Below are 14,140 nucleotides of genomic sequence, written 5' to 3'. Positions count from 1 at the left end.
TGGTTGCACTAAGTCTTTGTTGCTACACGCAGCCTTTCTGCAGTTGTGGAGTGCAGGCTTATCCTTGTGGTGACTTCTCTCGTAGAGCACAGGCTTCAGTAGCTGTGGCACAGGGCGTGGTGGCCTCACAGCCTGTGGGATCTTCCTGGAGCAGGGATCAAACCTGTGTCTCCGGCTTTGGTAGGTGGATTCTTTACCACTGAGCCACCAGCGAAGCCCTGCAAGAGTTTTTAAAATTAAGGACATTTAGCCTTTGTCTACATTTCATAGTGCCAACATTTTATCCTTGTTTGTGGTTTAGCTTTTCATTCTTTTAAATTAAATCTGTTTCAAACTTTTATGCAGGCACATCTACGTACCTTTGATGATTTTTGCTTTGAAAAACATTTATGACTCAAAATTATATAAGCACTTTCTATATTTTCTAGTTATTTTCTTTAAGGTATTCTAAAAAATAACTCATATTTGAAAATTTATATTGATGATTGGTATGCAGTGGAAACTCTAGCTTAATTTTTCCAAAGAGAAACCAACTATCCCAGAACTCTTTGCTTGAATAATATTTTCCCCCTCTGATTTTTAAATTGATATATCTCATTGTATTAAAGTATAGAGCATAATGATTCAGATTTGTAAATACTGCAAAATGATCACCACAATGAGTCTAGTTAACATCCATCACCATAGGTACAGATTTTTTTTTCTTCTGAAGAGAACTTTTAAGATTTACTCTCTTAGCAACTTTCAAGTATGTAATACAGAATTATCAACTATAGTCAACATGCTGTACGTTACATCCCCATGACTTACTTATTTTATAAATTGAAGTTTATAAAGATCCGTCTAGTCAAAGCTATGGTTTTTCCAGTAGTCATGTATGGATGTGAGAGCTGGACTATAAAGAAAGCTGAGTGTCAAAGAATTGATGCTTTTGAACTGTGGTGTTGGAGAAGACTTGAGAATCCCTTGGACTGCAAGGAGATCCAACCAGTCAATCCTAAGGGAAATCAGTCCTGAGTGTTCATCGGGAGGACTGATGCTGAAGCTGAAACTCCAATACTTTGGCCACCTGATGCAAAGAGCTGACTCATTTGGAAAGACCCTGATGCTGGGAAAGATTGAAGGCGGGAGGAGAAGGGGACAACAGAGGATGAAATGGTTGGATGGCATTACCGACTCAATGGACATGAGCTTGAGTCAGCTCCAGGAGTTGGTGATGGACAGGGAAGCCTGGCATGTTGCAGTCCATGGGGCTGCAAAGAGTTGGACACGACCGAGTGACTGAACTGATGACTGATGATACCTTTTAACCTTCTTAACCAATTTTACCCACTGCCACTCTACCTCTGATTTAAATGCTATTTTTATCATATACTAAACACATGTATATACTAATACTTACGTCTGTTTCATGGCTTTAATTTTACTGATCTGTCTAGTCTATGCCAAATCTTGCTTCATAACGAATTTAAGAATTAAAAAAGTAAAATATCAGTTTAAGGTGTACAACTTGTTGATATGATATTCATATATGGTAGAAAATTATCACAATCAAGGTAACTGACATAGTCGTCACTTCACATAGTTACTTTTTTCTTTCCTCTTCTCTTTCATTTTTGTGGTAAGAAAACCTAAGATCTACCCTCTTAGCAATTTCAAGTGTAAAATACAGTACAGTAACTACAGCCACATTGTTATTCATGTATTTATCTTTTTTAATGTACCTTGGTAAAGTTTTGTTCTTTCCTTCAGGTAGATCGTCATACATTTTAAAATTTTTTTTAAGTTTATTCCCAGTGATATATATATACATGTACATACATGCAAATATATATGCACACATATATCCAGGGATACCTTGGAGATACTATGCATTCAGTTCCAGACCACTGTCATAAAGTGGAAGTCACAATAAGTGAGCGACATGAATTTTTTTGGTTTTCTGGTACATATAAAATTACATTTACATACTATAGCCTATTAAATATACAATAGTATCATGTATAAAAAGTACGTATCTTTATTAAAAATACTTTACTGTTAAAAAGTGATCCTTGCGTGAGTAGTAATCTTTTCGCTGGTGGAGGGTCTTGCCTGATGCTGATGGCTGCTGACTGATCAGGGTGGTGGTTACTAAAGGCTGGTGTGGCTGTGGAAATTTCTTAAAATAAGGCAACAACAAATTTTGTCACCTCACTGGACTCTTCCCTTCACAAATAATTTTCTATAGCATATGTGCCATTTGGTAGCATTTTACCCACAGTAGAACTTCTTTCAAAACTGAAGTCAATCTTCTCAAGCCCTGCTGTTGTTGTATCAAGTTTATGTAATAGTCTAAATCCTTTGTTATCATTTCAAGTTTTACCCATTAAGGTTTTATCATGAGGTTGCAGCAATTCAGTCTCATCTTTAGGCTCTACTTCTGATTCTAGTTCTCTTGCTATTTTCATCTGCAGTTACTTCTTTTATTGAAGTCTTGAACCCCTCAAAGTCATCCATGAGCAAACCAAATCCTCTGAAACTCCTGTTAACGTTGATATTTTGACTTCTTCCCATGAATCACAATGCTTTTAATGGAATCTGAAATGGTGAATCCTTTCCAGAAGGTTTTCAGTTGACTTTGTCCACATCCATCAGAGGAATCATTATCTACTGCAGCTATAGCCTTACAAAATGTATTTCTTAAATAATAAGACTTGAAAAGTCAATTACTCATTGATCCAAGGACTGCAGAATGGATGTTGTGTTAGCAGTCATGAAAACAACGCTAATCTCTTTGTACATCTCCATCAGAGCTCTTGGGTGACCAGGTGCATTGTCAGTGAGCAACAGTATTTTGAAAGGAATCATTTTTTCTGAGTAGTAGGTCTCAGGAATAGACTTAAAATATTCAGTAAACCATGTTGTAAACAGATGTGCTATCATCCAGGCTTTGTCTTCCACTTATAGAGCACAGGTAGAGTAGACTTAGCGTCATTCCTCAAGGGCCCTAGGACTTTCAGAATGCCAGATGAGCACTGGCTTCAGCTGAATGACACCAGCTGCACTAGCTCCTAACACGAGCCTGTCCTTTGAAGATTTGAAGCCAAGCATTGACTTCTCCTCCCTAGCTATGAAAGTCCTAGGTAGCATCTTCTTCCAGTAGAAGGCTGTTTCATCTATATTGAAAATGTGTGGTTTAGTTCAGCCACCTTCATGAATTATCTTAGCTACATCTGCTGGCTAACTTGCTGCAGCTTCTATATCAGGACTTTCTGCTTCACTTTGAATTAATGCTTTTATGTTACAGAGATGGCCTCTTTCCTCAAACCTCAAGAACCAGCCTCTCCTAGTTTCAAACTTCTCTTCTGCAGCTTCCTCATCTCTCCCAGCCTGCAAAGAATTGAAGAGAGTTGGAGTCTTGCTCTGGATTAGGCTTCGGTTTAAGAGAATGTTGTGGCTGGTTTGATTTTCTATCCAGACCACTAAAACATTCTTTGTATCAGCAATAGGCTGTTTTTCTTTCTTATCATTTGTTTTCTCTGGAGTAGCACTTTTAATTTCCTTCAGGAATTTTTCCTTTGCATTCACAACTTGGCTAACATTTGGCTAAAGAGGCTGAGCTTTCAAGCTGTCTCAGCTCTTGACATGCCATCCTTACTAAGCTTAATCCTTTGACTTAAACTGAGAGAGGTGATTCTTCCCTTCATTTGAACAGTTAAGAGGCAATTTTAGGGTTAGTAATTGGCCAAATTTCAATACTGCTGTGTCTCAGCAAAGTCCAAGAGGAGGGAGAGAGACGGGAGAATGGCCAATTGGTGGAGCAGTCAGAACACACAAAACATTTATCAATGAAGTTCAGCATCTTACATGGGTGTGTTTGTAGCATTCCCCCAAACAATTACAACAGTAACATTCAAGATCACTGATCACAGATCACCATAACAAACATAATAATAAGGAAAAAGTTTGAGATATTGTAAGAATTACCAAAATGTGATGGAATAAAGTAAATTGCAATAAAACAAGGAATACATTTTTATGTATTTATGTAAATTATGTATTTATGTAAGTTTTAATATTTATATGTATACATTTTATGTATTTATATAAAATTTCTGTAATTGCTACTTGAATGGGATATGTATCTTCTCATTTTATTTTCAAATGGATTATTGACAGCGAATACTAATTTAGTCTTTCAACAAATACTGTGTGCTAGGCACAGTGCTACATACCCAGATTATACTAGCACATGGTCTATGCACATGGTCTGTGTACAGTATTTATAAATCGTGAAGTATTGATCACCATCCTTGCATTTCTGGGTGATGATGGTAGGTTGGAATGGAATGTTATGGAATGCTTGGTGATGGAATGTTATTTTAATATATTGTACTAACGGATTAGATTTGGCAGTATTCCATTTGGAATATATGTTTATAAATTCCATATAAGTAGCTTAAGTCAGACGAGTCTGATCTGGCGTGTGTGTGTGTGTATTTTAACTTCATAAAATAAGTTGAGAATCTTGCTTTATTTCTATAGCTTATATAGCACTGGAATTAAGTGTTTCATTCTTACTCCTTGACAATCACATTAAATCATAAAGTTCAGAGTAGAAGATTAGAACTGAGATAAGGCACTGGTTTCTTGAATCTCAGACATTTGAAAGAATTTATAAAATTGGGCGAGAACAGAGATTTGTACAACAATAATTCAGATGACAAGAAATGTATTTCTTGTTTTGGTTTGGTCCCCAAATGGGATAACAGTGGCCTTGTATGTTTACTTCCTGAAAGAGCTAATTTTTTTCATCCAGGGAAGACACCAAATATGCTCTCATCCTACAGCTGTTCATACTCTCTGCCAGTAAACACGTGACTGATGCTTTGGGACACGAGTGATGGACTTGCTATGTATGAGGTGAATAGAAAATTCCGGTGATGAACCTAGGGTCAAAAAGCAGCATGATCGTTGTTTCTTTCTCAAAGAATCTCTCAACATCATATACAAATTAGAGTCACACTTCTTGTCTTCATTTTCTGAGTCCTTGTGAATTTGTACAATTGTAGTTAAATCTATCAGGCCAGTTCCATCCCTGCTGCAGAGTCCAATACACAACCAGGCACTGAGCCCCAAACCCTGATTCTGAGATATAATATCAGTTCAGTTCAGCCGCTCAGTCATGTCGGACTCTTTGCGACCCCATGGACTGCAGCACACCAGGCTTCCCTGTCCAGCATTACACCCAGAGTTTACTCAAATTCATGTCCATTGAGTCAGTGATGCCATCCAACCATCTCATCCTCTGTCATCCCCTTCTCCTCCCGCCTTCAATCTTTCCCAGCATCAGGGTCTTTTAAAATGAGTCAGTTCTTCAGATCAGGTGGCCAAAGTATTGGAGTTTCAGCTTCAATATCAGTCCTTCCAATGAATATTTAGGACTGATTTCCTTTGGATAAACTGGTTTAATCTCCTTGCAGTCCAAGGGACTCTCAAGAGTCTTCTCCAACATCACACTTCAAAAGCATCAATTCTTCGGTGCTCAGCTTTCTTTATAGTTCAGCTTTCACATCCATACATGACTACTGGAAAAACCATACCTTTGACTAGACGGACCTTTGTCAGCAATGTTTCTGCTTTTTAATATGCTGTCTAGGTTGGTCATAACTTTTCTTCCAAGGAGCAAGTGTCTTTTAATTTCACAGCTATAACCACCATCTGCAGTGACTTTGGAGCCAAAAAAATAAAGTCAGCCATTTTTTCCACTGTTTCCCCATCAATTTGCCATGAAGTGATGGGACCGGATGCTATGATCTTAGTTTTCTGAATGTTGAGTTTTATGCCAACTTTTTCACTCTCCTCTTTCACTTTCATCAAGAGGCTCTTTAGTTCTTCTTCATTTTCTGCCATAAGGGTGGTGTCATCTGCATGTCTGAAGTTATTGATATTTCTCCCAGCAATCTTGATTCCAGCTTGTGGTTCATCCAGCCCGGCATTTCTCATGATGTAAGTTAAATAAGCAGGGTGACAATATACAGCCTTGACGTACTCCTTTCCCGATTTGGAAACAGTCTGTTGTTCCATGTCCAGTGTTAACTGTTGCTTCTTGACCTGCATACAGATTTCTCAGAAGGCAGGTCAGGTGGTCTGGTATTCCCATCTCTTGAAGAATTTTCCAGTTTGTTGTGATCCACACAGTCAAAGGCTTTGGCATAGTCAATAAAGCAGATGTTTTTCTGGAAGTCTCATGCTTGTTCGATGAATCAGCCGATGTTGGCAATTTGATCTCTGGTTCCTCCGCCTTTTCTAAATCCAGCTTTATAATATAATCCTGCTCATAATGTTCTTCTTTATATCCCTGAATGTGTTTTCCAGTTTTTTAATTTATGAGCCTTCTTACCTTACCTGAGAACCTTTGCAGCACTGGGGTTCTGAAATCCTTTCTAATAGCTATTGTATTCATTTTCTATGGTCATGTAGCAAACTGCCACAAACGTTAAACGAGCTCCATTTATCATCTTACTGTTCTGTAGTCAGAAGTCTGGTAGGCTTGGCAACGTACGTGCCTCCAGATCTCAAAATGTCAAAAATCAAGGTGTTCACACGGCTTTGTTCCTCTCTGGAGACTCTGGGTAAGAATCCACTAGCACGTTCACTTTGGTTGCTAGTGAAATATGGTTCCATGTTTGTAGGGCTGAGGTCTAGTTTACTGTCTGGCTGATAGCCTGGAGCCCCCTCAGCCCCTTAAGTTTTCTGATATTTCTTGTCACGTTGCTTCTACATCTTCAAAGCCAGCAATGATGCACTGAGTCTCCACGCTTCAAGTCTGACTTTTCTTTCTGTTCTCTGCTTGTAAAGGCTCATGTGATTAGACTGGGCTCACCCAGATCAAAGAGAATAATCTCTTTATTTTAAAGTTTGTAACCTTAGTCACATCTGCAATGCCCTTTTACCATTTTATATAATATACTCATATGTTCTAGGGATTAGGGCGTAGGCATCTTTGTGGGATTATTATGTTTATCAAAGTTTTTTTTTTCATCTCTTTATTTTCTACACAGGATATTTTGGAATCATCATGTCCCTTGAAGAAGAAGACAATTCCATCCTTTTGGAAAAAATAAAACTACTGCCCACATCATGCCCCAAACTCACAATAGACATCATGCTTTCAGCTTATTATCATAAAGCTGTTTGATTCTGGCATCAGGCTCATTTGGTGGATTTAATATTTGAGATCACCAAATATTGACACACCATTAAGTGGCACTTGATTAGAAAGCTCGCTGCTGTCTAAATTTTTCCAAGGCCGTGATCTGCAAGATGCAGAGGAAACTCTGATGTAGATGGTGGGCAGAGTTGGGGATGGCATTCTTAGTGATGACAGGAAAATCCTTAAAGGCACAAATTATCCAAGACATGAATGTAATTTATATATGCAAGCTGATTTTAGATAATTTAATTATTGCTTAGCAAATGTAAATGGAGTATTTAAAATCTTTCACACATATTTAAAAAAAAATCCTGCAGTCAAAAAATTCCCTCTAATATATTTTTATTACCTATAGCATTTGTTCTGCGTTAACAATTGAGTAAATATTCATGGAAAACTTCATATGTAGGGTAGTCATATAATGAGCACCACTATGCTCTCCTATCTACCTTTGGCCCATACTTTGCACCAAGCTGTGTTTCTCTGAAACAGCACTGTCCAACAGAAATAGAATGCCAGCCACATATGTAATTTTTCACAGCTTTTTTTGAGACATAATTTACATACCATAAAGTTCACATGTTAAAGCAGATGATTTAATGTTTTTCAGTATATTTATAGAGTTGTGCAATCATCACATAATCTAATTTTAGAACTTTTTCATCATGTCCAACAGAAAAGTTGTACCCATAAGCAGTCACTTCCCATTCTCCCCTACACAGAGGCCTAGTCCACTGTTAATCTACTTTCAGTCTCCAGAGAATTTCCTATTCTTGACTTTCCATACAGATGGGATCATATAGTATGTGGTGCTCTGTGATGGCTCTTGCACTTAGTATAATATTTTTAAGGTTCATTAATATTGTAGCATCCATCAGTACTTAATCCCTTTTTATGGCTGAATAATATTCCAGTGTGTTATTATAGCATATTTGTTTATCCATTGATCAGCATATGGACATCTGAGTTGCTTCTGATTTGGGGCTATTTTGAATATGCTGCTATGGAGCATTCTTTATGTAGAATGTGGATATGTAGAAGTGAAATTGCTGACTACAGATAACTCCATGCTGTGTCAAAAATGGCTTTATCATTTTATATTATCAACACATATGCAATTTAGAAAAGTTTTATTGAGGTATAATTGATATACAATGAAATGTACTAATATGAAGTATATAATTTGATAAGTTTTGACATGTATATATCTGTAAAGTCATAACCATAATCAAGATAATGGTCATAAGCCATCACTCCAAAATTTGCCTCATGCCTCTTTGAAATGCATTTCCCCCATCCTTCCACACTCCATAACCCTGTTATTCCCAAGCAGACACTGATCTGCTTTCTGTCACTATGGTTTAGCTTACAATTTCTAGAATTTTACATAAATGGAATCACCTTTCAACAGGCTTTTTGCAGCATAAGTATTTCAAGCTTCATGTGTTGAACAGATCAATGATTCTTTCTTTTTTATTGATGAATAGCATATATATATTTATATATATTAATTTGTCCACTCATTACTGATGGATATTTGGGTTATTTCCAGTTTTTGTTGGTGTTCAGTTGCTAAATCATGTCCAACTCTTTGTGACCTCATGGACTGTAGCATGCCAGGCTTTGCTGTTCTTTGCTATTTCCAAGAATTTGCTCAAACTTATGTCCATGGAGTTGATGATGCTATCTAACCATCTCATCATTTGTCACGCACTTCTCCTCCTTAGGGCTATTACACATAAAGCTGCTATGAACATTCATGTATAAGACTTTGTATGGACATATGTTGTATTTTAGGGGGGAAAATACCTAAAAGTAATATTTGGATTATGTGGTAGTTACATATCTAACATTTTAAGAAACTTCCAAACTTCTTTCCAAAATGGTTAGATTTTATATGATTCAATGTGACTTTCTTTGAGCTTACCCTACTTAAGATGGCTGATTTAAAATCCTTGTCAAGTTTAATGTCTGGCATCTTCAGGAACAGTTATATTATATTGACTGCTTTTTCTTCCATGTATGGGCCATACTTCCTTATTTCTTGCATCCCTTGGGGTACAAGAAATGGGACTCAGGCAAGTTAAAATGCCACAAAGCTTACTGTTTTTATCAGGATGCTACTGTTTTTCTTAAAAAAAAAAAAAAAAATGCTTCCCAAGCTGCTTCAAGCTTTTGATTACCATCCAGAGTTCTGAAAAAGTTGATTCTGACAGTCTTTGCCAGTTTATAGTTGTACTTTTAGAGGTGAAAGCTTTAGGTGTTTCTTACTCTATTATTTTCACTGATGTCACTCCTCTAAATTTTAAAGATCTGGTTTACTTTATACTTGCAACCCTACTCTTCCAATCAGCCACATTTCAAGTACTCAATACCTACATATGGCCAATAGCCAACATGTTGGACAGTGTAGGTTTATAAGAAAATTTCTAAGCAGAGTTATTTAAAGGAATATAAATGAAAAGTAAGGTCTTTAATTGCTTTTTTATACTTTTCCATGAAACGGTTTTCATGGCAAGGTAGGGACCCTATGAACCACAGGTTGCAAATAATAATAGCTACCACTACTTAAGCACTTTACTTAGTGCACGCAACACTTTAAGATGTACATGTATTAACACTTTCATTCTTTATAATAACCTAATGGAGTAGATATTATTGTGCTTTAAGAATGCAGAAAGCAAAACATTAAGAAGTTAAACAACTTACCCAAAGTCTCAAGTTAAAAGGTGGTAGAGCCCAGGTGCAAACCTTGAAAGTCTGGTTTAAAGTTCATGCTGTTAGCTACTACTCCATGCTACTTAGCAGACCTTAAAGGAGGAATTCAGAGAAAAATTATTTTGGCCAAAAGAGGATAGGATGGGGAGGAAATAGTACTATATAGAATATTTAAAAATTAAGAAATTCTAATAGACACTTATTAAAAAACATATTCATTGAGGGCTATAATATATCTGTACCTAACCTATTACTTGATATTTAGTAGGCCCCACTCCAGTACTCTTGCCTGGAAAATCCCATGGACGGAGGAGCCTGGTAGGCTGCAGTCCATGGGGTCGCTAAGAGTCGGACACGACTGAGTGACTTCACTTTGACTTTTCACTTTCATGCATTGAAGAAGGAAATGGCAACCCACTCCAGTGTTCTTGCCTGGAGAATCCCAGGGACAGAGGAGCCTGGTAGGAGGCCGTCTATGGGGTTGCACAGAGTCGGACACGACTGAAGCAACTTAGCAGCAGCAGCAGCAGCAGATATAGATACTTTTTACATGAATTTAAAAAAGTATGAATACTTAATGAATATTTGTTGAATAAATGAGTTATTGTTGCATATACATACATTACACTAGGTTTTCACAAATGGCTCACTCCAAGTCATTTTTAAAGGAGAGACACTGAAGCTCAGAGTTGTGGAATCATTCCCCCTCTCTCACTAGCTAGTCAGTGCAGGGATTAGACTAGAGATCAGTCCTCAAATTCCAGATCTTCTACCCTCGACCTTTTTCTGAGTTCAAAAAGGATCAGAGTTACAAAGGATAAAAGCTTATTCCATATCACATGATCAGGTTTCATTTATGTGCATGCAGATTTTGTGACTGGGGAGGGGGAGAGAAGGTATTTCAACTGTGGCAATCTGGATACTCTTTTCACTTGCCTACTTAGTAGTCTTTGAAGAATGGAGCTAAAAAGAAAGGCAGGGAGAGTTCAATTATGGAAAATGTGAGCAGAAGTATAACTGAAGGAGGAAACAGACAGAACAGGCTCCATCTTGAAAGCTGGACTCCGTCTTGGGCTGGACTGTGCACTTTGAGCTATATGCCCAGTATCTGTGGAAACGACATACCAACTGGAAAACCAGGCCCCCTGGATGGAAGAGCCCCAGGGCTTGTACCTAGACTCTCTGTTGCCTAAAAGAATACCCTAATTATCTGTGTAACCAAATAGAATCATACATTCTATTATGCTTATTGGGGTATGACCACAGGCCTATTGATAATTGTCCACTGTTAACTACCTAGGCTTAAGGCATATGAATCAGGGATTAACTTTGATCATATCTTTATTTTCCTTTGTTCACACTAGTTTCAGGGAATTTGGGGAGGTGGGTTTGGGCACGTACACTTAGGGTATATAAGGTTTTCAGAAAAACTGGTCAGGGTCCTTGGCTAAGAGGAGACTTTCCTTGGGCCCGCCAGTGGAATAAACTGCACTCCACTATCTGCACTGTCCTTCTGAGTGAGTTTGTTTCCCAGAACGCGTGGCTACAACATAACCAGATAGTAACAATTAATAGTTGTTGTAGTAGCAGATATCCTTGGTGACCCTGCCATCTCTAAGCTCTGACTCACTGCAGAGATCTGGAGAACTGAGAAAGGCCTTCCTTGAGCAAACATTAAGCATGTACTGTGTGGCAGTGGATAGTTCTACCTTGCTGCTATGTCGCTTCAGTCGTGTCCGACTCTGTGCGACCCCACAGACGGCAGCCCACCAGGCTCCCCCGTCCCTGGGATTCTCCAGGCAAGAACACTGCAGTGGGTTGCCATTTCCTTCTCCAATGCAGGAAAGTGAAAAGTGAAAGTGAAGTTGCTCAGTCGTGTCTGACTCCCAGCGACCCCATGGACTGCAGCCTACCAGGCTCCTCTGTCCATGGGATTTTCCAGACAAGAGTACTGGAGTGGGGTGCCATTGCCTTAGAAGAAGACATATACACCAATAAAAATCGTATGATACATTGTGATTGTATAAACTACAATAAGGAAATCTGCAATGTACTTTGAGAGGAAAAAAAGGATGGAGCAGGAACTAATTGCCTGGGAGGTTTACAGAGAACTTTTTAAAGGACACACTTATTCCAGGAGTGGAAAGGCTGAATCGAAGAATAGGTGTGTTTACCTTTATACGAAACTTCCATGCCTTTTGCCAAAGTGGTTGCTCCATTCTGCACTCTCACTGGCAGTCGGGCTTCACATCCTCTCCAACATTTGGTGTTGTCATTTAAACTTTTGACTTCTGAGGTTGGGTTCTTACACATGAGTAGTTGTAATGGGAAAACAACAATCTGCATAGAGGCAAGAGTGCAGTTATAAGGCATATTTGGGCTCAGGTGAAGGGTTATAAAGAGGGATGGCGGTGGGAAGGCTGTTAAAGTGATTAGGGGTGGATGGCCAATGACCAGACCACGGAGTGTGACTGTTTCTTCTTAGGAAGGCCACCCCTGTGGTGAGAGAGGACTGACTAATGGCCAATAAAGGGGAAGAACTAGAGTTGGGCAAATTAGTTAGAGATGATGAAAGTCTAAACCACACCTGAGAGCAGGAGGAGGTGAGGAAGAGCTTTAGGAGAGGTAGAACCGACAGAACTTGGTGATCAGTTAGATCAATGGGCAAGGAAGGGGAAAGTTGGGAATTACTTCTATTAATGGAGATAGAAAAAGTAGAAGTAGACTGGGCTGGGGAGCTCAGGAGAAGGGGAGTTCTGTTTTGATAATCAACTTGCCTGCAGAATATCCCAAGGGGCTGACCTATATAGGTTTTGAGCCTAAAGCTCGGAAGGCAATCGGGGTCAGAAACAGAGATTTGAGAGTAATTAGATGATAGGTGAATTCGTGGCAGTCAAATTGAACACCTAGGAGGAGCTTATAGTGACAAAAGGCTTGTGGGGGTGGAGGCACCTTGACACAAGAAAAGGACAGAGGTGTTCTGAAAGCACGCTAAGAAGAGGAGGTGAAGGAGGCAAGATGAGGAAAAAGTGGCTGGGTGAAAGCTAAGGGGATAAGAAGTCAAGAGAGCATGGTCCTCCAAGTCAGATGCTAAGATGAGGTAGGATGAGGACTGAAAACTGGCTGTTAGGTCTGACTATTAGGAATTTTCTGGTTATCAGGAGAAGGGATGCTACAGAGAAGGTAGGGGCAGATTGCAGTGGGTTTAGGAGTCTGGGTGGGAAGAAGTCTGGTTGGTGTTTACAGAGGTACTTTGTGAATATTCCAATTGCTAGGTGGGTTAGGGAATGAGGAGAGGGTGTTCCATACTCAGAAGAGGAGCTTGGAGGTTGCAAAAAGCCCCAAGAAACCTTGCAGCAGCCCAAGGATTGGCTAATTTTGTCAGAGAATTCATGTGAAACTTACATTTTGAAGTAAATAATATGTGGTTTTGCATCATGTGCTGTTTTACCTTCTTCATGAAATGTTGCTATCAATCATATTTAATAAGCAAGGCAGAAACAATCCAAGTGCCCATCAGCAGATGATTGTCATCTGTGTATTCCATACATAATGGGATATTATTACTCATCCATAAAAGAATGAACTATCGCCATTATATCAACATGGATGGACCTAAAGAATATTATACTTAGTGAAATAAGTGACACAGAAAAAAATGAATATTACATGACACCACTTACATGTGAGTCCAAAAAGTAATGATAATACAAATGATATTCCAAACAGAAACAGACTCACAGTTATAGGAAGCTAATTTATGGTTACCAAAGATTAAAGGTAAGGGGAGAGAAAATGAAGACTATGGGATTAATGGATACAAACTGCATAAAATAGATAGGCAGCAAAGATTTACTGTATAACACTGGGAATTATATTTGATGTCTTATAATAATCCATAATGGAAAATAATCTGAAAAAACATATAACTGACTCACTTTGTTGTATACATGAAACTAATACAATATTGTAAATCAGCTATACTTATTTAATTGATTTTCCTATTTAAGGAAAATCCTATATTTTTTTGAACATTAGGACAAATTTCAACCATAAGGAAACATTGAAAAGTATTATACAGCAAACATCCACTTCCTTCTATATTCTACAACTAATATTTTGCTATATTTGACTTATCACTTATTTACCCATTTATCTTATTACTTGATGCACTTCACTGTAAGTCAGACATTAATACACTTCATATCTATCAGTATGCACATC

General features: G+C 38.3%; 1 long non-coding RNA gene across 1 annotated transcript; it reads right to left on the bottom strand.

Annotated features, from left to right (window-relative positions):
* Positions 1-179: 179 nt before the first annotated feature.
* On the bottom strand, positions 180-13,777 carry LOC113885470. Its single transcript, XR_003509224.1, has 3 exons — positions 12,091-13,777; positions 9,908-10,008; positions 180-218 (listed from the first exon to the last, which is right to left on the bottom strand). It is a non-coding gene; the product is annotated as an uncharacterized LOC113885470 (long non-coding RNA).
* Positions 13,778-14,140: the final 363 nt, after the last annotated feature.

The sequence above is a fragment of the Bos indicus x Bos taurus genome, chromosome 28 (genome assembly GCF_003369695.1).
Source record: "Bos indicus x Bos taurus breed Angus x Brahman F1 hybrid chromosome 28, Bos_hybrid_MaternalHap_v2.0, whole genome shotgun sequence".
NCBI lineage: Eukaryota > Metazoa > Chordata > Mammalia > Artiodactyla > Bovidae > Bos > Bos indicus x Bos taurus.
Note: the sequence above shows the minus strand (reverse complement) of the source record. Positions and strands in the feature narration are given on the sequence as shown.